At 42.8% G+C, this 24,706-nt stretch overlaps 1 long non-coding RNA gene across 1 annotated transcript; it reads right to left on the reverse strand.

Moving 5' to 3' along the window:
• Positions 1-197: 197 nt before the first annotated feature.
• On the reverse strand, positions 198-20,068 carry LOC134568662 (uncharacterized). Its single transcript, XR_010084051.1, has 3 exons — positions 19,815-20,068; positions 2,075-2,181; positions 198-540 (listed from the first exon to the last, which is right to left on the reverse strand). It is a non-coding gene; the product is annotated as an uncharacterized LOC134568662 (long non-coding RNA).
• Between the last annotated feature and the right edge of the window lie 4,638 nt (positions 20,069-24,706).

Consider the following 24,706-nt stretch of genomic DNA (forward strand, 5'->3'; position numbering starts at 1 on the left):
ATGTTGGTGTAATCAATCTGAATTAATTACCTACATTTCTGAGTTTGAGTTATGTTCTTTATTAAATTGTTTACGCTACATATAGCTAATTAGCTGAGCACATTGCCATCGTGTTTGCTATTATATGACATTCTGAAAATTAGTAGCTGGAAAATTGCAAAACAATGGATGGTGTCACAGAATTTCCTTGTGTTGACTTTGGCTCTTGCAAACTGAATGGTTATTGTGTTTCTGTATCAATTTCATTTTATTTAAACTCAGCTCTGTATTATATCCTTCAGACGGTAACTATTCACTCATGGCTGAAGCAATGGAAAAATCCCAGTGTTGAGAGCAAACAGTCTGAAATCTGGAGAATATGTCTGTTGGTTTATTATATTCATTACGTCAAAAGGAAGCCAGATCCCTTATCAAATGCAAAACTAAATGCACTTAGCTGCCACCAACGACCATCAGTATGTGTCCCTCCATCTGGTTTCGTTATTGTATAAGTGCTCAACCACTGCTTGGAGTCCTTCCTTAGTCACACTTCCTCAGGACCTGTAAGAATGGAACTCTGTAATAGATGGCAGTACCTGTGGCCTCACCCTAATTTCTACTCTAAATCCCATAGCTCCTATTCTTATCATGCACTCTGTTCATACTGTAATCCCTAATATAGGCAAATGCCTCCACTAAACCAGAGCGATACTGGCACAAAGTCTACCTGTATCTACATTCCTTCACCACCACCCCCCCAATACGATAATCACTGATGCCTACTGTCAGTTCATACTCCCACAGTATTAGAAGTGTTTTTTTTAGACACTGCTTATTGAGGTAGAAAGTACTCAGTCTCCCTTATTATCACATTTTCCGCTCTTTGTACACTCACAATTCCCACCTCATAATATCTTTCCAAGCCAATTGTTATTAGTACCCTCCACGGTCTGAAATTGTAGTACCTCCCCCATGTACTTTCTTAGCACCCCCCCATTCTGCAATAGTAGCACCTCCTCCCATGTACTCCCCAGTCTCCATACTTAGCACTCTCTCAAGTCCTGTCTCTTAATACCCTCCACACTATACTATATATTAGTATTCTCCACAGTCTAATGTCTTTCCACAATCCTTTGGTACCCTATAAAATGTATTCTCTATAAATACGGTCTCTACTCCCCCCATTACAGCCTTCCTAATCCCTTTATGTTCAACATATTATACCTATGATTATTGTAGACTTTCTCGAGGAGTATACTACAGCTCACAGAGGTAGAGATTATAGGAACAGACTGCTGGTCTAGCATCTTGCAGTTTATAATGACTCCCTTGTTACCTTCATCTGCAGAGTAGCTGGGGTAGTGTCAGAGTGAGATGTACGGTAACCCTTGAATGCATGCATTACAACTCATTTGTGCTTTTACTGAGCTCTTAAATTCAAGACTAATATAATGCAAGTCAGTCTTATGTTTCTGGTTTTATTTATTGAATATATTGCAGTATTTCACCACGTGATGCACTCTTTTTTTCTGTTAACTGTTTTTCTGTTTACTATTGGCAATCGGAATACTGTTACAAGTTGTATCCACTAGCATGAAAATACATTTGCCCAATCAGCTTGGTGACTGTATAATATCTACGGTATTTATTTATTTTATTCAAACTATTTACGTGCTGACATGTGAATATATTTACGAAGGACATTTTATAAGGAGAAACTTTTTTTTATTTTTATTTTTATTCACCTGCTATTTTGTGTCGAAATATTATGTTTTATTTTATTTTTAGCGGTATTTATTGTTATTCAAACTTTTTATATACGCTTTCTATAACCGACTTGGAAAATGTTTCAAAATGAGCTATTTGCACTTTAATATTTTTTCTATTGACGTGGGTTTGTATGTTGCTTTGTGTACTTCTTCTTTTTCTTATGGTTATTTTGTTTTGATTCTAGTGACCTGACTGTCCTTTTATTGTTTATAATCGTACTTTGAATTACTGTGCTTTCTCTGAGAAGTTGTTAACTGCACAATAAAAAGAAGATATAAATAGTAGGAAAAAACAACAACATATTATGTACCAGTACTCTCCTTACTTTTTTCTCTAACAGGCAGATCATGATCCCTCTCTGTGGTTCGTTTTTTTATTCCTTAGTGAACTGGAGATAATGTGAAGGCCACATTGACAAAGAAGAATAATTTCCTGTGGGAGTAACTGAGATGGTAACTTTTGCATCCTCTGTGTTAAGATACAAAACATGACTAAAACTGCTTCAGTTTAGTTAAAGGAACACTGTAGGGTCAGGAACACAAACATGTATTCCTCACCCTACAATGATTAACCCACCATTTAGATGGCTTGCCCCCCCATAGATCCCCTATAAAAGTTTAAAACTCACCTTATTTCAAGCACAGCGTGGATCTGCCGGCGCTGGCCCCACCCCCTTGGTGACATCATCAAAATGGCCGATTTTCTAAATCAAATCAAAATCGGCATGGGGCAGGGCCAAATGCCGTTTTGGCCAATCAGGACCTCCTCATAGAGATGCATTGAATAAATGCATCTCAATTAGGAAAATTCAGCGTCTCCATGATGGTAATGTGGTTGGATGTTTTTTCCAGAATGGTCAAATCCCGACAAAACCCTAGAAACAGTAGTAAGGTTCTGCTCTATCAGCTCTGCACTTCAAACAACTAGCTGAGTCCCTCGTGTAGGGAGAAAATAGTTTTTAAAGAAAATAGTAGGCATGATGTGCTATTTTTAAATGCATTTCTTGATAGGAAGATAATGGGAGTATTTTAAAGTAGATTGATGATGGTGGGTGTTATAAGCAAATGGGAAAATGAACAATCCATGAACGAAAATCCTTCTGCCTGGCAAAGTGGTTCAAGTGTGGTTAGATTATAGAGTAGAGTGAACTAATAGAATAGGAAGGAGTGTCAGGTTGGATAAGTATGTAAATATACAAAGTGTTCTGTGTTATAAGGCGCTTAAAATAGTGAAATTTAAAGTGCTCTCAGTTATAGCAGCTTTCACACAAAAATAGGAACTCTCTATTCCTATTACATTGAATACAAAAAAAACCACTATTTAACAGATAAGTGCCAAATTAGTGAAGGTGCGTAGCGCTGAAAAGTGGATTACTTACTCCCAGCTTATTGGGGATATAGTAGTTGTGAATGGCTGTATAAGAACAAAAGGGAAAAGTATATAGTGCAACACTGTTAAATTAAAAAATGGAAATATATATTCCAAATTGGAAGCACTCACGTGGTTTAGAGCCTATTATGGATTGGCTCTAATCACTTGCGCCGTTGTGCACTTAAGGTGGCACACACCTTCTAGGTCCACGTGTAAGATGTTCCTCAGAAGCATGTAAAACAAAGGGGTAGGGGGGAGACAGGGAGAATTGCCCTGGTGCAGAAATCCTTAATCAGGTAGGGTATAGTATAAACACATACAGATGGCTTCTCACCTTAAAGAGAGCCTATCACTTGGCTCTGAGTGTATAAGCAGATGAGTCCAGTTCTAGGGTGACTCTACCCTTCTTTAAGCAGGATAAAATGGTCCACCAAAGTGCAGATTCAATAAAATTTATATTTATTCCATTAGTATAAAACTTTAAAAAATAAATTGCAATACATACACAGTGGTGTTAAGTCCAAAGTCCAAAACGCGTTTCGCCGATTCTGTTCGGCTTTTTCAATTGGTGATTTACTTCCTGCTTTCTAATACATATATATCCCTGTCTGAACATTTAATTGGTTGCAGGAGATCGTGATACAGCCAATCACGAGTGCTCCTGTTGAAGATGGGTGTGTAGCTCCAATATGCCAGTAATCTATCCCTTATACGTGACGTCATCACGCACGCACACGCGTGCGCGTGTCGTCACTTCCGGGAACCTGAAAGTTGTGTATATACTTCTATAGTCCTTTTTAATCCGATCCCATTGAATCCAGAACAAAGATCTTTGTTCTGGATTCAATGGGATCGGATTAAAAAGGACTATAGAAGTATATACACAACTTTCAGGTTCCCGGAAGTGACGACACGCGCACGCGTGTGCGTGCGTGATGACGTCACGTATAAGGGATAGATTACTGGCATATTGGAGCTACACACCCATCTTCAACAGGAGCACTCGTGATTGGCTGTATCACGATCTCCTGCAACCAATTAAATGTTCAGACAGGGATATATATGTATTAGAAAGCAGGAAGTAAATCACCAATTGAAAAAGCCGAACAGAATCGGCGAAACGCGTTTTGGACTTTGGACTTAACACCACTGTGTATGTATTGCAATTTATTTTTTAAAGTTTTATACTAATGGAATAAATATAAATTTTATTGAATCTGCACTTTGGTGGACCATTTTATCCTGCTTAAAGAAGGGTAGAGTCACCCTAGAACTGGACTCATCTGCTTATACACTCAGAGCCAAGTGATAGGCTCTCTTTAAGGTGAGAAGCCATCTGTATGTGTTTATACTATACCCTACCTGATTAAGGATTTCTGCACCAGGGCAATTCTCCCTGTCTCCCCCCTACCCCTTTGTTTTACATGCTTCTGAGGAACATCTTACACGTGGACCTAGAAGGTGTGTGCCACCTTAAGTGCACAACGGCGCAAGTGATTAGAGCCAATCCATAATAGGCTCTAAACCACGTGAGTGCTTCCAATTTGGAATATATATTTCCATTTTTTAATTTAACAGTGTTGCACTATATACTTTTCCCTTTTGTTCTTATACAGCCATTCACAACTACTATATCCCCAATAAGCTGGGAGTAAGTAATCCACTTTTCAGCGCTACGCACCTTCACTAATTTGGCACTTATCTGTTAAATAGTGGTTTTTTTTGGATAAGTATGTAGTCTATGGAATGTGGTAAGATTATAGAGTCGAGGGAACTAATAGAATAGGAAGGAGGGTCACGTTGGATAAGTATGTAGTCTATGGAATGGTCTCAATCTGTAGAACGAAAATGTGGAAGAATAGTGCTAACCAGGTTATGTGTTTGTATGTATGCAAAGAAAGGAACCTTCATGTCATGAAATTTGTTTAATTTGTTAAAACTAAAGGATTCATTTCCTATAGTCATCTAAGAAATCATGTATGTTGGCAGGTCTTCCAAGAACAGTATGGGTTTTGAGCTGCCCCATCTTGAAAGTGATGTTTACATGAAAAAGGGATAAAGTTATTGCCATTGAAGCCATTGCCATTATGTTTCACTAACTTTCCCTCTTTGAAAGTGTATGCACATCAATGATTTTCTCGAACCTCCGCTGGGATGGAGGCATAGGGAGTATGTAGCAATTGAGAAAGTGGTACTCCATGGCAAATTTTTTTTTTTTTTTTAATTCTTTATTTTGAGGCTTATCGTGCACCAACAGCAAACAATAAGCTAGTTAAATACAAAGCCTCTTTTTTGTCAGATATTATGATATAACTTGCACAATTTTTAAAGGTATAGTGGTCAGGCTAAGCATACACATCTGGATAGACAGTGAAATATAAGTATAGGCTTAAATGTAACTAAAACTTTCCAGACTCGAGTAATAAATTTTGCAGAACATGCTGACTGCTGAGTCCATGTGCACCAATCAAACAAGCATGAAAGAATAAGGTAAACGAAAAACAGAACTAGAAATGATAACAGTAATAGCTGCGGAAAGAAGGTTCTGGCGGGTATGTCAGCTCACAGGAAAAGGTGGTCACCCAATTCGTCAAATAGGTAAGGAGTGTAAGTAATGTCCCAGACCGCCGGAGTGGAGCCAGGATGGTGCACCCCTCCAGCCCTAGACTCTTTCAAGAGCCAGTGCCACTGATCCACGGACTCGGTGACTTTCTGGTACAAAAACCTTCTCTGGTAGGGGACTGCATAGGGGCCTATTTTTTCGCCTTCATGGATTTAGAATGGTTCTCAGCAGGCATGGGTGGCATACAGGGGTTGATCCCCGAGTGGCTCTTAGCTCGAGTGGGCAAACAGTAGTGAAGGGTGTAGCTTAGACATTTGCTGTACCCGTTGGGGGCCTCTCAGGCTTGTCCTCTTCATGCCTCCAATTTTCCTCCACAGACTGAGAGGTGGATGACGCATGCTGCATGCGTTCTTCCAGCTTTGCCCAGAATTGATCGAAGAGTGTCTCCAGTCTCGACGAGAGAGGTAAGCTCGTTATACAGATTGGTTTTGGCGCCAAGCACTGCAAAGCCGGTGTATGCATGTCGGGCCATCTTGCTGTGTTTTTGTTTCAGCCCTGCATCTGTATTTCTGTATCATGTTTATCCTTGCCTTGTCTCCAGCACTGGGGGCTGGATTTTAACCGGGGCTGCTCCTATCAATCTCAGTCCATCTGAAGCTGATGCCCAATTAGCCAGGTATAAGATACTGCCTCTCCCTGAGGGTAGTGTCAGTTCATTGACTCTGGTTCCTGTGTTTGTGTTCATGATCAAGTGTTCTCCTGTTGGCTCCTGACCTTGACCTATTCTTATCATGTGTCCTGACCTCTGGCATCCTCTGACTTTGGCTCACCCTTGTTTATCCTGACTTCTGGCACCCTCTGACTTTTGGCTTATCCTCAACGATTCTCCTGCTTGTGTCCTTACCTATACTGCGACTTGGAACAATATCCTGCACAGCCCCCGTGCACAGACTCACAGGCCAGGTGGTTCCTTATCAGGTCACCTTGGTCTGTGTTTATTTGCAAGGGTAAGCGTATATCTCTGCATACCGGACTCCCAACTAAGGTAAGCCCTGACAGGAATGCCACAAGTCGCTTCAAGATGTAGATCAGTACCAAACTGGCTGAGCGGAGACCAGGATGACCCCCCTGGTCCAAAGGGAGGGAAGCGGTGCCCAGAAGATATCCAGTGAGCCTTCAAAGCGAGAGATCAAGCACGTCTCTCACCCCAGATCAAGAGCAAGAAATATCAAATATAAGCTTAATTCCCAGACCAAGCTGAGGAGCTTCCTCAACCTTCATCCTGCTTGTATGGTAGCCAGGCCCCACCCCGCAAAAGTTGTGTTTCTATAGCTACCACTGTGAATTGTCCATATCCTCTTATCTAGTTTAGGGCATGTTGCAGTTGTGCAGCTAAATTACAGAGCTTTAGGTTTGAAAAATTGAGACCTAGATAAAACTGGGTTAGATACCCTAACAAGCAAGCCTAAAGTAAAGGATCACATACCAGTCCTGTCGGAGACAGATGAATGAAATGTCTGCATGTAGACATAGAATAAACAAGATAATGCAAATGAGACAAGGTGGGCACACTCAATTAAACGACAAGGAAAAGGCTAAATAAGTAAATGCTGGGTGCTCACCCACATAAGGCTCTATCCCCTAAAGAACCCAAAATACATAACAATGTGAATAGAGTAAGGAGCACAACCATAAATCTTTATATATATGAAAAATCTTTATTAAATGGGTATATACTATAGGAATGTCTCTTTAAATTTTATCAACAGAGATACAAAGTCATACTATTGTAACCCATTTACCAGAAAACAATTCTGGACATATATAAACGCGCAGTGCGTGATATATAAATTAAAGAAGTATCATGCAAACAGACCACTGTAATGCTAGTATAATCAAAAAACCAAACATATAAAAAAATGCAAAGAGTCAATCAAAAAAAAAAACCAACGTTTCGGCAAGAAGCCATGCTCCCTTGATAAAGGCTTCTTGCCGAAACGTTGTTTTTTTTTTGATTGACTCTGTCCCTGCTTCTCACTGAACTTGGTATTTTTTTTGCATTTTTTTTATATGTTTGGGTTTTTGATTATACTAGCATTACAGTGGTCTGTTTGCATGATACTTCTTTCATTTATATATCACGCACTGCACGTTTATATATGTCCAGAATTTTTTTCTGGTAAATGGTTTACAATAGTATGACTTTGTATCTCTGTTGATAAAATTTAAAGAGACAATGCTATAGTATATACCCATTTAATAAAGATTTTTCACATATATAAAGATTTATGGTTGTGCTCCTTACTCTATTCACATAGAATAAACAAGAGACAGGACAAGGTCTAGGACAAGCATGTCAAACCCGCGGCCCCAGGGTCGCATGCGGCCCACAATGAATATATTTGCAGCCTGGCGAGCTGTGAGTTTGCCATGTTTACTAAGGCAGAGTAGGCACCTGCTCTCCTTACAGTGCAGGTGCCTACTCTGCTCAAATTTACCCGGTACCGGCAGGAGGAGAGGTCCCTGGCAACAGCAAGGGAGCTCAGTCTTCCTGCTCCTCATGAATGGGGGCGGCAGAATGATGTGGGCCAACGGGAGTCGACCCAAGACAATCAGAACGTTTGGCGCGTGTAGCTTGCCAGGAGCAAGGCGTGTTCGAGCCGCATGCAGCTCGAGTGGAGGACCCCGGCTGGCATGAAGACTGGGTAAGTGCCGCTACAATATGATCCCCAAATTAGTATAAGGGAAATTAAATCCTCCCTCCTGCATGTCTGCTGAACTGCTTGCTTTTATAAAGAAAGACAAGCGACCAACAAGCAATTCGTTCTTCATTTCATTCGTTGTCATTTCTATTCGTTCAATTATCTTTCAGTTGAAGGAATTGCTGAAAACCCAGACAAAAACGAATGCCCAAGTCTAATAAATATACATGGCTAGAATAAATTATTTTTTCATGCAGTCTCCTCAGCACAAGTGGCAATATTTAAGTAGGTGCTGCCATCTAGTGGTGAATTCTACAATTTGCGTATTTAGTAATAGCAATAAACTGTTATAAAGGCAAGTATTTTCTATAACTTTTGAACATGAAAAATTAAACTCGGAGTCTTATCAAAACTAACAAAGGATAATAGAACCATAAATGTGGACAAGCTCTGCACCCATTACAATAGGTTTTTTTAGAGTGGCTTAATACCAGATGTTATATTTGAAAATACTAGTTGTAAAGGTTGGATTTGGTTTTCATAAATATATTACACTACTAGAGGGAAGACAAGCTTATTTTTCAGGGTTGGACTGTATACCTCATTTGTGAACTTTTGCCAACTGGAACAACTCTTGAACTCTTTATTTGATATTGCCTTTTGATTATTGTTTCATTACTGTTTACTTGGACGTTGGACCTGTGCTTGAACTTTATTCCTCAGTAAGCACTAAGCAATGTCCCTCAGCTGTGGACTTCCTCATTAATGCCATTACTGCATGCTGTTGTAATCAAAATTATTTAACCCCCATTGAAAATCAGATTTATGTCAACATTTACCAACCTATCAGCTATTTGCAATGAACAAATCGAACAAAAGCAACTAAAATGGATCGACACAACTAATGCTTTAAGTGGTTTCCCCAAGTACAACTGAAGATGCAACTTATAATGATTTGTCCAGTCTCAAAACTATTCAACCCCCTGAACTTGTTATGGACAGGCAGACAGAATTTGATTGCTGAGTTTTTACTACTAAGTTTACAAGTTAGAATAATGATATTTTATATATAACATATATATCATACCTTTTTGATTTTACTAGGTAAAACAAATACAGTTTAAAGTAATTCATACTGTAGAAATTCTATAATAAATCTGTTAAGTTAAATTAATTCTATTGGAAACACAACAGAAGAGAGATAATCCCTAACTGCAAGATGAGAACAAACCAAAAAACAAGGGTTTCTTACCCCCTGAATTAAATCCTGCACAACAGCACAAATATGCAAAACAGGTGTTCCAGATGCCACTAATCAAGGGCTTCATTAGTTGCACCAGTTGTTCTTGAGCTGGAACACTTAAAGGGACACAATAGTCACCAGAACAACTACAGCTTATTGAATTTGTTCTGGTGCGTAGAATCATTACCTTCAGGCTTTTTGCTGTAAACACTGTCTTTTCAGAGAAAATGCAGTGTTTACATTACAGCCTAGTGATAATTTCACTGGCCACTCCTTAGATGGCTGTAAGAGATCCTTCCTGGGTCATGGCTGCCTAAAATACATCCAAACATTCAGTGTCTCCTCCCTCTGCATGCAAACACTGAACTTTCCTCATAGAGATTCATTGATTCAATTCATCTCTATGAGGAGATGTTGATTGGCCAGAGCTGTGTTTGAATCATGCCGGCTCTGCCCCTGATCTGCCTCCTTGTCAGTCTCAGCCAATCCTATGGGGAAGCATTGTGATTGGATCAGGCCACCACTTCTGATGATGTCAGCAGACTGCTTTTTTTTTTTTAGGCAAACAGCATGCAGATCCACAGCTTCTGGCTTGAATACAGTACGATTTTGCTATATTTATGGGGGCATGAGGGGCCCAGGGGGCTAGGTGGTGGTTTTAACACTATAGGGTCAGGAATACATGTTTGTGTTCCTGACCCTACAGTGATTGTAGCGGATGGTACTAGGGCTGTCCTAAAAGAATGTGGTAAAAATGCAATTTGTGTGTTGTTTTCTTCTATCTGGTTAAACTGTATGTAGGATTTGTTTGATTGTTCGGTAGTTTCTATCCGTATTCCATACGAATGAAAACTACCGAACCAATAGACCACCCCAGAGAGAAGTGTGTACCTTATTAGACTTCACACTTCTATAACCGCAGGTTAATTGGTACTTTGTGCATGTATCTGGGTGGCCGCCGTTCGGTATACGAACACGTGGCGGCGGCCATCTTACGCACGGAAATCTCAGCGGTGTTTGGTCATCGAGTGTCTGGAACTCAAATCGGACACTCAATTACCCGAACATCGCTGAGACCTCCAGGGCTACGTAACTCCCGAACGGGAAGGCTAATCAGCCCCCCGTTCGGTAAGTTTAAAGTACCAAACAAGGGGATTCATACAAATGTAATGTTAATCGTGGATGGCAGTATTTTATGTATGTTTTACCTCCTGAACGGTCAAATTACACCCTCCACCTAACTCCCGAACCCCTGGTCCGATCTGGGTGAGTTTTGGATATGTTAGTCACCCAGATCAGGGCTACCAGGGAGTACCCAAAGTATTATTATCACGGCTTGTTTTAGGGTACATCCAGAACTCGGGGAAAACTACAGCATGTGTAATGGGATTAAGTGTCACACTGAGGGGAGGAGATGTGTGGGAGGTAACTGTTACACTATTGGATACTGTACTGATTAATGTGAATCCCTCTCTTGCATGGGAGAATGCTTTATAAGGAGGCTGTGTGAATTAAAAGTCAGTTCTGCTCCTGATGCTGTGTGTCGTCCAGTCATTGGGATCTGTATGGGGATATTCGTGGATTACTTTGCTTGCTGGAATTATTAATTTATGGTATTTTTACTACTTGTTCCTGAGCCTCACTGGGATCTTTAGTGGAGTTAACCTGTGGAATACCAGGCCTAGGCTACATTGGTTGGCAGCGTTGGGATCCAGACTCACAAAGGAACAAGGACTAATGGAATATGGATGGAGAGTGATTATGCTAAGCTAACAAGATCCACACTAAAAGACCTACTAGAAGCAAGAGGTATTGCAGCAAGCAACAAAAGAAAAGCAACTCTCATTGCAGAGGTTATGGCAGAATACCAAACCGAGGGCAGGGCAATGCCTGAACAGCAAAATTCAGCAGATGGATCTGCTGGCCTTCTATGGAGAAAATCCAATGGCTGACATTATCTCCAGGACTATGACCGAAGTGCAGGAATTTATACTACGCCAAAGACCACCACAGACCACAGAGAGAAACACAGCAACCACTACCAAGACAGAGGGTAAGACAAAAATACCTTACCAAGCTTTTAAAAATGATGTGGAGGCAGAGGAAGACATAGATGCATTCCTCCAGGATTTTGAAAGACTGTGTGCCTTGCTTAAGATCAGTGCAGAAGATTGGGTTCCCATTTTGGCTGGGCGTTTAAGTGGGAGAGCAGCAGAAGCTTATCGTACTGTACCAGACGAGGAAATCCGGGACTACAGTAGAGTAAAAGAAATTATACTGGCCCGGTATGCCATCACACCAGAGGCATACTGAAGGCGGTTCAGGGAACTGAAGAAGGCGGAAAAATACTCCCATGCAGAATGGGCTTGTAGATTACAGCGGACGGCTCTCGGATGGGTACATGCTAGCAAAGCACGGTCCATGGAGGACATATTACAAATGTTGCTGTTGGAACAATTTTTTGATGGGGTACCAACAGAGGTCCAGGAATGGGTAAGGGACCGCAACCCCACATCCCTTACAGAGGCAGCTAGGAAAGTGGATGACTACATGGATGCTCGCAGGCAACAAAAACCTGTAGTCCTTAAGACCACTGTAAGACCTCTAGGGGGGTCGAGCTACCACACCAACACAACAGCACCACCCCGACAACTACCACCACCACCAGCCACTGCCCAACCGAGATTCCACCAGCCTAGCTCTGGGCCATGTCACCACTGCCAGAAATGGGGACACTACAAATGAGAATGCCCGCAACTCCGAGATCGAACCACCTGGATCCGACCAGGACCACCACCACCACCGAGAGCAGCAGCCCACTACTATCAGGACGTGATCGCGACACCCTATGGCTCAGCAGTCCCAATCACCACCGTGGAACAGTGGGAAGTGCTACATGAGGCAGATCCCGTACAGGCAAATACTGATAACCGGCAGCATCACAGACAAACCGTATACCTGGAGGGTAAAGCTGTGCAAGGGCTCCTCGACTCAGGAGCCACTATAACTTTGGTAAAAAGCCACCTAGTCTCGGATAAAGCCAAGACAAGCAACACTGTAGCCGTCAGGGTAGCCAGGGGAGCAGAATATCTACAGCAAGGGTTCATCTACATTGAGGAGCGGGGTCAGGAGAGGTGGAAGTGGGGTTGATGCCACAATTGCCCGCGGAAGTTTTGCTGGGAAATGATCTGGGAAGGCTCACGTCTGCTTTTGAGCCCCAGACCCCAACCACAGGGGAAGCCCATCCCGTGGTCACCAGACAACAGGCCCGTACCCAGGTCCACAACACACTGCTGGAGGTTCAGATAAGAGATCCCTCCCCTTCATTAGATTGTGTCTCCTGGGCCCCTTCTAACGAATTTGCAGCCGAGGTGATAACTGACCCTACGTTACAAATATATAGGGACAAGGTCACAGCTGACCAACCCGGGGGGAGGGTGAGAGATTTATCTGGGATAAGCAGCTATTATACAGGGAGTTTGACAAACAGATAGCAGGGTCAGACCCGATAGTTATGGGGCAGCTAGTGGTGCTGCAGCGGTACCGAGCCGAGTTACTCCGGATAGCGCATGATATTCCGCTATCCGGACATTTAGGGGTCAGTCGAACCAGATACAGACTGACCCAAAGTTTCTTTTGGCCGTGAATCAGCCAAGAAGTTCGCAGGTATTGCAGCACTTGCGATACGTGCCAGAGGGTAGGAAAAAGGGGAGACCGACGAAAGGAAAAACTACACCCCCTACCCATAATCGAGGAGCCTTTTAGCAGAGTAGCAGTGGATTTAATAGGACCCCTCCAGAAAGCTAGCCCTTCAGGCAAGAAATATATCCTGACTGTTGTGGACTATGCCACTAGATATCCAGAGGCGGTGGCTCTGACTAATATCCACGCTGAAACAGTAGCTGAAGCCCTCATGCAGATCTTCTCCCGGATGGGGCTACCCAGGGAGATCATCTCGGATCAGGGTACCCAATTTACCGCGGAAGTCACCCAACAACTCTGGAAGTTCTGTGACATTAAACCTATTATCAGTGCCCCTTACCACCCCCAGACTAATGGGCTCTGCGAACGGTTCAATGGTACATTGAAACAAATGCTCCTAACCTTCGCAGAGACCCACAAGGACTGGGAGCGATTCCTGCCGCACCTCCTCTTTGCTTACCGGGAGGTGCCGCAGGAGTCCACCGGGTTTTCCCCGTTCGAATTGTTATTTGGGAGAAGGGTAAGGGGGCCACTAGACCTGATTAGAGAACATTGGGAGGGAGACCGGAGCGCAGACGGCACTCCCATCATACCATATGTGTTGGCATTCCAAGACCACCTAGAAGCATTGACTAGGACGGTAAAGGAAAACCTTCAGGCGGCTCAGACCCGCCAGCGCACATGGTACGATCGGGGCACCAGGGACCATAGCTTCCAGGTCGGACAGAAAGTTTTAATTTTAAAACCTGTCCGTCATGATAAGCTACAGGCCGCCTGGCAAGGCCCTTATAAAGTGGTGGAACAGAGATGTGACACCACTTATATAATCGGCGCTGGAACTGGAGGGCGATGCATGCTCCATGTGAACATGATGAAGCCCTACCAGGAACGCTCCGAGGAGGTGACCGCTATATGTGCGCCCAACTCTGACGAGTTTGACAGCCTTCCTCTCACAGACCTGCTGAGAGACGGTCAGTTGTCTGGGGATTTAGGCGAGGTTGCACTGGGAGACCGGCTGAGCCCCCAGGAGCGTATAGAGGTACAACAACTGTTAAGAGAGAAGAAAGACACCTTCTCTAATGTACCTGGATACACTCCTCTGGCCACTCACCGGATAGAAACCCCAGGACAACTTCCCATGTGCCAGACTCCCTACCGCATCCCTGAAACGGTACGGGAAAATATGCAGAAGGAGATAGAGGAGATGCTCCAGCTGGGGGTGATTGAGCCCTCAGACAGTCCCTGGGCTTCTCCGGTAGTTCTCGTGCCAAAGCGGGATGGTACCACCCGCTTTTGCGTGGACTACCGGAGGTTAAACGAGAAAACCGTGTCCGACGCCTATCCCATGCCAAGGATAGACGAACTGCTGGACAGAATGGCCAGAGGCCAATACCTCACTACCATTGACTTGTGTAAGGGGTATTGGCAGATTCCCTTGGCCCCGGATGCCATCCCTAAGTCGGCCTTTGTCACCCCATTCGGCTTGTACCAATTTAAGGTCATGCCGTTTGGGATGAAAAACGCCCCGGCTACCTTCCAGCGGATGGTGGACCGACTCCTAGATGGGTTCCAAGACTACACCTGTGCATATCTAGATGATATTGCCATCTTTAGCAATACCTGGCAGGAGCACTTGGCCCATATAGGAGAGGTCCTAGACAGGATTAGGGAGGCCAGTTTGACGCTGAAACTGGCCAAATGTAGTATAGGGATGGCCGAGGTACAATATCTGGGCCATCGGGTAGGCTGTGGGAAACAGAAACCGGAACCAGCCAAAGTAGAGGCCATAGCTCAATGGCCCACCCCTAGGACTAAGACTCAGGTGCTAGCGTTTCTAGGGACAGCAGGGTATTATAGGAAGTTCGTCCCCAACTACAGCGCCCTGGCCAAACCCCTTACCGACCTGACCCGTAAGAACCTTCCCCGCCAAGTAACCTGGACCCCAGAGTGGGAGCAGGCATTCCAACACCTGAAAAATGCACTGATAAATGCCCCTGTCTTGACAGCTCCCAATCCAACTAAACGTTTTCTTGTTCACACAGACGCTTCTATGTTTGGATTGGAAGCAGTACTGAGCCAAGTCGGGGGCGATGGCGGAGAACATCCCATAGCTTACATCAGTCGCAAGTTACTACCCAGAGAAGTAAGCTACGCCGCCATCGAGAAGGAATGCCTGGCTGTGGTGTGGGCCCTGAAGAAATTGCAGCCGTATTTGTATGGACAGCCCTTTTCATTGCTCACGGATCACAACCCGTTAGTATGGCTGAACCGGGAGGCTGGGGACAATGCTAGGCTGCTGCATTGGAGTTTGGCGCTGCAGCCCTTTGACTTTAACATTCAGTACCGCCCAGGGAAACAGAATGGGAACGCTGACGGGTTTTCGTGACAAACAGACCTGGAGAAATGATCCGTGAGCCTCCCCGGACATCCCCAAGCCGATCCGTGTTGGATCAGACTGTGTATGCCGGCTTGTGGGCAAGGGGGAGCAGTGTAGCGGATGGTACTAGGGCTGTCCTAAAAGACTGTGGTAAAAATGCAATTTGTGTGTTGTTTTCTTCTATCTGGTTAAACTGTATGTAGGATTCGTATGATTGTTCGGTAGTTTCTATCCGTATTCCATACGAATGGAAACTACCGAACCAATAGAACACCCCAGAGAGAAGTGTGTACCTTATTAGACTTCACACTTCTCTAACCGCAGGTTAATTGGTACTTTGTGCATGTATCTGGGTGGCCGCTGTTCGGTATACGAACACGTGGCGGCGGCCATCTTACACACGAAAATCTCAGCGGTGTTTGGTCGTCGAGTGTCTGGAACTCGAATCGGACACTCAATTACCCAAACACCACTGAGACCTCCAGGGCTACGTAACTCCCGAACGGGAAGGCTAATCAGCCCCCCGTTCGGTAAGTTTAAAGTACCAAACAAGGGGATTCATACAAATGTAATGTTAATCGTGGATGGCAGTATTTTATGTATGTTTTACCTCCTGAACGGAGACCGACCGCAGGGCCAAAACATATGGAACCCTTTTCGGATACCACCTTGTGTGCGGTCGGTCAAATTACACCCTCCACCTAACTCCCGAACCCCTGGTCCGATCTGGGTGAATTTTGGATATGTTAGTCACCCAGATCAGGGCTACCAGGGGGTACCCAAAGTATTATTATCACGGCTTGTTTTAGGGTACATCCAGAACTCAGGGAAAATTACAGCATGTGTAATGGGATTAAGTGTCACACTGAGGGGAGGAGATGTGTGGGAGGTAACGGTTACACTATTGGATACTGTACTGATTAATGTGAATCCCTCCCTTGCATGGGAGAATGCTTTATAAGGAGGCTGTGTGAATTAAAAGTCAGTTCTGCTCCTGATGCCGTGTGTCGTCCAGTCATTGGGATCTGTATGGGGATATGCGTGGATTACTTTGCTTGCTGGAATTATTACTTTATGGTATTTTTACTACTTGTTCCTGAGCCTCACTGGGATCTTTAGTGGAGTTAACCTGTGGAATACCAGGCCTCCACTACAGTGATCCTTTAAAATACCTGAACTGGCTAGGGGTTTGTTGAGTGTCACGTTTCACTGCATGTTCGAAATATTGCTAAGTCAAAAGAATGGTACACAAAGTTAAGTGAAGAGATCATTGCTTTTCACAAACAAAAAACAGGATACAATAAGATAGCAAAGGCATTGAAGGTTCCTAGAGACACCGTTGGAAGCATACTTCGCAAGTTCAATGTTGAAGGAACAGTGGTTACACTTCCTGGACCGGGCAGCAAAAGGAAGCTATCAATGGCTGCAACAAGATTTATGAAAAGGCAGGTTGGGTATTACTCTTGAGTGACTGCAAAAGACCTGCAGCAAGACTTGGGGGCAACAGGCACTGAGGTTTCAGTGAGAACAGTAAGGTGCATACTAAACGCAGAAGGTTTCCATGCCAGAACTCCAAGACGTACACCACTACTGACCCAACAGCACAAGAAAAGTCGGCTCCGATATGTTCAAAATCATATAAGTAAACCACAGACGTTTTGGGATTCTGTTCTGTGGAGCAATGAAACAACACTGGAACTTTTTGGTTCAATGGATTTGCGGTATGTCTCGAGGAAGAAGAATGAAGCATATGCTGAAAAGAACACTCTGCCTACAGTTAAGCATGGTGGTGGATCGGTGATGCTCTAGGGCTGCTTTGCATCCTCGGACACTGGAAACCTGCGTGTGGATGGAAGTTGGATTCATTGAAGTATCAGGAAATCCTAGAAGAAATTGTCATGCCATCTGTGAGGAAGCTGAAGCTTGGGCGTCATTGGACCTTCCAAGAAGACAATGATTACAAGCATACCTCAAATTCCACCAAGGCGTTGTTGCAGTAGACGTCCTGGAAATATCTACAGTGCCCATTAGTCACCTGATTGTAACCCCATAGAAAATCTCTGGGATTTGAAGGAGGAGATTGCAGCACTCAAAGCCAAGAATATTACTGAACTGAAGGCCATTGCTCATGAGCAATGGGTTTATATTCCTCAGGAATGCTGCCAGAAGCTGGTGTCTGGCTATGCATCTAATTTGCAGCAGGTCATAAGGGTGCTCTACTTAGTACTAAGGTCCAGTAATACTACTATCATTCCTTTCTTTGATTTTGGTAGTGTTGCTGTCTTTTATCCTTAGGATACACACCCGCTGCAAGACTTTCTAAATTGAAGCCTCTGACATTGAGAGAAAGTGCAGGGGCAGAACGATTGGGCACTGGCTTGCTAACTTTTGGGTTAAACCACTCGCTAATGGTTTTCAGGTAATATGGTGTCCAGGACCTCCTTGAACCGTAACAAATTCATTGGGAAAATTTTTTTATGGTGCCCAGAATGGTCATTTAAAAAACAAACCATTGTAGTATGTATTTAATGGACTATGAGTAACTAAATCTGTCGAAAAAACTACACCTGGCATGGTGATCTTAGATTATTTTCTATTTCTATTTGATGACTAGTTTTATCAAATTGGATTGTATCTTTGAAGGGCCGTCTTTAATATTGATTGGACCCTGGGCAACCATTTGCTTGGGCCCCCTGGACCCTGCCCCCTCCCTGGCTTGCAATCACGCTATCCACCCCACAGCAGTGGCAGAATTAGGGCCTGTTTGAAAGAGTCTGATGTGAGAATTTTTTTTGGGCCCGCCCTATCGCAAGGGTATCCAATGGTAGATCCCTGTCTGTCATGCAACTCCAACAATACTCTGACAGCTGGGGCTCTACCATTTTCCCATACTTGCAGGATTGTGTTTAGTACTGAGCAGTATTTGTGTGTATTTAAGTGTGTTTTTCTATGGAGTATGTTTGTGTGAATGTAGGGGTGTGTTTGTATGTGTTGTTTGCGTTTGAATGCAAGCATGCATGTATGTGTAGTATTGGTTTTCGACTGCAGGGGTATTTTATATGTAATTTTGGTGCTTAACAGAAAGGTGTGTTTTTATGTAGTGTTGACTTTTTAATGTAGGAGTGTGTTTATATGCAGTGTTGAAGTTTAAATACAGGGGTGTATTTGTGTGTAGTATTGGCGTTTGAATGTTGAGATGTATGCACATATACACATACACTGACACACAGACACTGTGATACACATACACACACACACACACACACACACTGAAACACATGCAGATATAAAAATATACACACTGACACACATGAAGATATACAGACACACATACACACATTGACACTCATGCAGATACAGACACATAGACTGGTGCAGATACAGACAAACCAATACACACATAGAGAAACAAATACACAACCGGAACACATGCAAATACACAGACACACAAATACAAACACTGACACACGTGCAGATACACACACAGATACACATACTGACAACATACAGATACACACAATGGCTACATACAGATACACAAAGACACGTACACTGTCAGACATACTGACACACAGACATACCTTGACAGACATACTGACACACACAGATACATACAGACACATATAATGCCAGACATACTGTCAAGCAGACACACATTGAAAGACAGACACACACACACTGAAATACTGACGCAGACAGACATGTACACTGCCAGACATACTGACACACACAGACACATACACTGACAGACATACTGACACACAGATACATATTGAAAGACATTCTGACACACACAGACATACATACTGATATACATGCAGACACATACACTAACAGACATAATGACACACACAGCATACACACACACACACCAATATATACACTGACTGACATGCTGACGCATACACTAAAAGACAGACACACACACAGACATACTGACAGACACACAGAGGCCCATACACTAACATACTGACACACACTGACAGATATACTGACACACACAGAGACACATACACTGACAGACATAGTGATACACACATAGACACTTACATACATATTGGCACATGCAACATTTACCCAACATTAACCCAGCCTCCAGTTTCCTACCTTTTGCCGGAGGGTGGCTTCCCTGGGGTCCAGTGTGGTCCTTAAGGCTTTTGGGAGTTGGGGTCTTGCTCTCCATCCCCCTCCTCACTCCTTGGCCCTCCCTCCCACACGGCTCTGTTTTGTCTGTGACAACCGTGAGTTACTTCCTCCCATTCTGCCGAATAGCAAGGGGCTGTTAAACGGTCACAGAGCACAACCGAGCACCTGATGAGAAAAAGGCTCACCGGATGGCCCTGGGTGCATGGGCCACCCGGTGGTCCTCCTTATCTTGCGGGGCCCCGGCTGTACCAGCGGGCCCTTGGAAAAAAATTGCGGGCAGCTAGGCCCACGAGGCAACTGCCTAGAGTGACCCGGCCCGGGGCAGCTGTCCCGTTTGACCCACGTTAAAGAGGGCCCTCTATCTTTGACACAAATTTTAATGCCAACATAGAAACACGTAGTATAGCTTGCTAGAGACATAATGTAGTCAGTATAAACTGTTGCATGCGTATATAACACTTCCTCAAATTGCCTCCATTTAGTTATGTTAGTAGTTTATCTTTTTTTCAGACATCAGATAAAAAAAAACAATTCTGCTTTCTGCCGTAGGGAGGTTAATCTAAGGAGATTTAAAATGACAAAGGTTGTCATTTAATTCTGTGCCTGTAACTGGCAAGGACATCTCTTGCAGGGGGACTTGCGATTTTGCCTCCTCATGCCCTTTAATACATCCTTGAAAGGGCTTTGAGTTCAAAATATGCCTGTGTAAGCGGTCTGTGGGCAGCCAAGCAAGGATAATGGCCCAATCTTGATTTGAGATGCTGCAAGTTCCATTAATAGACTTTTACAATCTATTGCAATTACTGAACTAAAAATCTAAAATATTTTAATTAGACGACAAACATCAGAGATGTATAAAAGAAGACTCCCTCTCGCAGGGTTGAAATTATGTTTGATTTTACCATAAAATGTAATGCATATTCTTTTGAAAGATTTGTTCCTAAGGGCGATACCCATTTTTTCTTAGTGATGTGAGCACTGAGAAAGTTAAAATGAATCCTGCATGTTCCTGGTACCAGAAAGAACAAGGATTAAACTGAAACTATGCTTCTTAGCACAGTGCCAAGTTCACAAACTACAATTCATGTCAGTATTGGAACACAATATGTGGGTTTATCGAGTTCAAATAGAGTATCTGCTTTGGGAGAACAGATTTTTCAGCCTGGATAAGTTATTATTTAATACTCAGAGGCCTCAGCCTGATAAAAAAATAATATTTCTTAGCACAAAAGGCAATATTATTGCCCAAGGCTAATGCAATGTCCCAGACTTTGAACAGTTATGTTAATAAAGATCATCTAGATACTGTAAATCATGTGTGTGCACATACAGGGAACAAAAGAAAGAGTTAGGGCTTACTAAACTCTTCATTATTGCAAACTGGAATCTAAATGGCAATATTTAAAGGGACACTATAGTCGCTATAACAACTACAGCTTATTGTATTTGCAGGTGCTCTGCCTGCAAGGGAGAAGCTTATTACATCTGTCGCCAGCATGCAGTGCGAGCTAACAAAAAAAAAGTCATTTTTGCACAGAATTGATATTGGGCAGCCTGGAGTGCAGTGTTTCAAACCCAAAACACTCCTACCACCATGGACACTTCTTAAAGCAGAAATGGTAACGGTGGTTGGAGTAACCCTTACTCTAAGCATCAAAACCAACTTTGAAGTGCCTGAAGTGGTTATGGTGTAAGAACCCTTTCTACATAGTCTTAGATTTCAAACCTTATTTTGTTAAGCATTTTCAAACTTTTAAGTGGCGCATGTAGTAATGAAGACCAATTTTGTCCATTTCTTCTGTGCGGCAAACATAACCACAGCTTTGCTGAACAGTGCACATAGCCTGTTTGACTGACTAGTAGAATTTGTTTTGTCAAAACTGGGGTATTTTTTCGTGATGAAGAAGAGTATGCCTGTTGCTGTCACAGTCCTGCCCTGCAGATGACACACAGCATCATTCTACATGGTGAATACTTGTAAATGATGTATGGTGTCTTTCCATAAACCACATGATGCACAGCAGCAAGTCACAGACCAGAGCGATAATATACAGGAACGAAGGAGAGTTTCCCATATTGGAGGGAACAGTGACAGTAGGTAGTGTCACTACACTCTTGGGGGGAGAACAGGGCATAAAACCCATCCTGGCTGTTCAGCAGGAGCCCACGCATTTTGTGCCTTTTGGGATTAACTAGATTTCCGGATTGTCTGATCTTGTTGCTGAATCTCAAACTGTATGCTTCATGTATGAACCTTTGCCATCTGCACCGACCCTTGGACTTTTTATTTGATATTGCCTTTGGCTTATTGTACCAAAACTGTTTATTTGGATTTTGGCCTTGTGTCTGAGCGTCTGAGCGTCAATCTGTAGTAAGTCCTGTCCCTCAGCTGTGGACTTCCTTGTTAATGCCATTACGGAACGGAATATTAGACTCAAACACCAATCCGCTACATGCAGACCAACTAAACAGTGACTCGACAGTGAATATTATTTTTTCCAGCACCAACGCCAACAGCCATATTGATTAGGCCAGGTGGGAACCATCCCCATCAGGATCGACCATGAACAGCAGGGAGGCACGTATGCTCTGCTTGGTGGGGACTGACCAGCGCAGAAAGAGGAAGTATGGGGCTTTAAGGATGACAGGAAAGCTTGTGCAGTCCTCGTTGGAGAGATTGGCCTCTTCCCTCGCCGAGAAGGCCTTTGACCCTGAGGTTTGACACCTCAGCTGGTGCATTTATCAACTGGGATATTTTATCTTCTCATTTCATCATACTTTATATTGTGCAGAACATTAGAGTCTAAGGAAGACCACTACAGAAGAACTGCTGTAAAAAGTGACAATGAAATGTGTATTCTCTGTTACTTCCTGTTCTTAAGTACATTGCTGTAACTAAGACGTTTATTTACCATACATAGAACTATCGCCTGAGTTTTGAAGTAAACTTGCTCACAATTTCCTGTTTAGCTCAATTCAAGTCAACTCTGTCAAACTGCCCGAAACTGCATATATTTACTGAAATGAGGATAATATAAAAATAAAAACCCTCTTCATTTGGGCATAATTAAAAATCAGTTATTTTGAACCCCATAAAAAATAACAGGTTTGTGATTAGAATAAAGAATATAATATACAGTTAAAAATTAAACTAGTCATCATGAATGCTAAACCAGGACGAGGCTGTGATTGACTCCTTTTTATAAAACTGATACCTAAGGAATGCCCCTCCGCCTGAATTTCTGTAATGTGTGGGAATAGGGGTTAATATCACTGATCAGGCCCCCATGCATTCCCATCTCATGGACCTTTTGGCACATAATTATGCATTGGAGATCCTATATCTTTATTTTTTAACCTTTAAAATACAACTTGGCATCCTAGCAGGTATAGTTTTGACATTATCCTCAAACAGTGCCAGGTGGGAATGTAATCAACCTCTTTGCCAAGCATTACCATGCTTGGATCTGACTATTAATAGAGCCAAGTGAATGGACAGAATTTACAATGTTTAATTTAGACTAATATATTTCTACATTTTAACTTAGCTTTTCAGGATTATTTCTCTTATTTGTAGCAAATGTTATTTTGGGGGGCATTAGATATACATATCTGCTCTTGCAGGATACAAATAAATAATCTTTACGCTTCATCATATTCTCAGATCCCTACTTTTTACTCTTGTCCTACCTGGATGCTAGAATGAACTGGTGGTTTCTGCCCTGCTGTCATTATGTAGAGCAGTGGTTCTTGATCCAGTCTTCAAGGTCCAGCTTTTGCGAGAACCCCCTGGAACAAAACAGTGAAATGCCTAAATTCTGTGTCTGGGTACTGCTTCCAATTACAGTCTTTCTGCATAGATGCAGTGGGATAGACAGAGCCATAACAGAAAAATGTGTCTCTGTTCAAGGTATAAATAGTGATGGCGAAAAGTAGACTGTAAGTGATTTTATATGATCTATTTCTTATTTTACATTGCCATTTAATACAAAATAAAGATTAGTACAAATATATACATAGGGAGAGAAACCATTATAGATAGAGAATTAACAATATAAAAATAATTTTCATGTTTTAAAATAATTATGGATTTCTAATTCTTGCATTTAATAACTAAATATATTCATATTTGACTTGTGAACTGTTTATGATTTCCAATAACTCTGTGTAATGGCTCATTACATGTTTATCTGGACCATAACTAATATACCATATTCCGATAGTAGAGATCAATAATTTATTAGACTAGTAATGTGCTCTCCACAGATAAATTGAATGATACAACAGTTTACATTTAAGTAAGTGATCCCTGATACCAATTATCTGGTAAGATAATTATTGCAACATAAGGATTTGTTGTTATGAGAGGTAAAGGGACACAACAGTCACCAGAACCACTACAGCTTAAGGTAGTGGATCTGGTGTCTATAGCCTGGTCCTACGGACTTTTCAGTATAAACGCAGCCTTTTCAGAGAAAAGGCCATGTTTAGATTGCTGCCTAGTAACACCTCTAGAGGCAGTCACTCAGATGGCCACTAGAGGTACTTTCTATGTCAGTGCTGCACTGTGTGTAGCTCATTCATTCAGCGTCTCCACGAAATACATGGAGACAGTGAACACTCCCCATAGAGATGCATTAATTGAATGCATCTCTAGGAGGGGATGCTGATTGGAGCAACGCAATAGCCTCCCAATGCTTTCCCATAAGAAAGCAGTGGATTGACTGAGATCATCGAGATTGATGATCTCACCCATGGAGGCGGGTCAGCCACGGCAACACCAGCGCAGCTCTGGTGAAAAGGTAAGTAAATCTCACCTTTTCATGCAGTTGAAGGGAGCCCAACGATTGAAC

The sequence above is a fragment of the Pelobates fuscus genome, chromosome 7, assembly GCF_036172605.1.
Source record: "Pelobates fuscus isolate aPelFus1 chromosome 7, aPelFus1.pri, whole genome shotgun sequence".
Taxonomy (NCBI): domain Eukaryota; kingdom Metazoa; phylum Chordata; class Amphibia; order Anura; family Pelobatidae; genus Pelobates; species Pelobates fuscus.